Source organism: Rattus rattus, chromosome 1, assembly GCF_011064425.1.
Source record: "Rattus rattus isolate New Zealand chromosome 1, Rrattus_CSIRO_v1, whole genome shotgun sequence".
Classification (NCBI taxonomy): Eukaryota; Metazoa; Chordata; class Mammalia; order Rodentia; family Muridae; genus Rattus; species Rattus rattus.
Window position 1 is genome coordinate 19,852,125 of NC_046154.1, and position 1,282 is coordinate 19,853,406.

The window sequence follows — 1,282 nt, forward strand, 5'->3', positions numbered from 1 at the left end:
GCCTCTCGAGTCTGGAAAGGGGACCTAGTGGAGGGAAATGTCGGGTGGAAATGAGGCAAACCTTACTCACCAGCTATTGGCACTGCCAGGCATGGGTTTCGTCTGGCTAGGAGCTCAGGCTCTTGGGTATAAGGTTGCTAGACTCTTAGGCAAAGGTATCTGCTTATGGGGCAGGGTGGGGGATGGGGAGATGCTGCCCCATGCTTAGCTCTCTCCTGCCTTCTTTCTCCGAGTCCTCAGCACCACGCAAGCCCTCGGAGAAGCTGCTGATTCACTCTTGCATGCTGGCCATCCAGGGACGCTTGGACCTGTCTTGCTGCACTGGCTACATTCCAGCCCATTCTATATGGACTTGGCCAAGTCACTTAAGGACAAAAAGCAGGTTTATTTAAAGTGTTCCCCTGTGCCGATTCTAGGTCCTCTCTCCCTGGACCGTATTATCATCTCATCCTGGTAACCACAGGAAGGGAATGCCAACTGTGCATCCATTTTGTAGAGAGGGAAACTGAGGCTTGGAGAAGTAGCACAGTTCTCTATAGGAGAGCTAATACACAGATACCTGGGGTTGGAGCCCCAGCCCACTCTATGCAAAGCTCCTGCATTTCTGTTGTTATCCCTACTGTAGACAGAGGAAAGTGCCAATGTTGGTCAAGGAACCTGCTAACATTTTGTTTGTGTGAGAAAAAAGAGAACAGCTAGGGTGGAAATCCATTTCCTGTACCGCCAACCTAACAACGTCTGTGAAGTGAAAGGAAGGAGGGAAGGAAAGAAGGAAGGAAGGAAGGAAGGAAGGAAGGAAGGAAGGAAGGAAGGAAGGAAGGAAGGAAGAAGGAGGGCCCCTTGCTTCCGTCCAGCTGAGATGGTTTTAATGGCTAGGTTAAAACAGGGAGGACATGGGGTTGGGGATTTAGCTCAGTGGTAGAGCGCTTGCCTAGCAAGTGCAAGGCCCTGGGTTCGGTCCCCAGCTCCAAAAAAAAAGAAAAAAGGAAAAAAAAAAACAAAAAAAACAGGGAGAACATGAAGCCAGACCACTGAAAACAGAGACATTTCCCAGGCTTTGCCTACTTTCTGACTTGGCACATTGGTATGGCTGCCCGCATTCTGAACTTTCAGCCTGATCCCTTCTCTCAGTTTAAAAAAAAAAAGCCATTAAATATTCTGAGGGCTCTGGATACTTTGAGCTTTGACCTCAGGTGTTACACAGACCCACCCAGAATCTTCCTCCCTGGGACCATATGCCTACAGCCATCCACTGAGGTAGCGCCCTCCCTGTGACCCACTC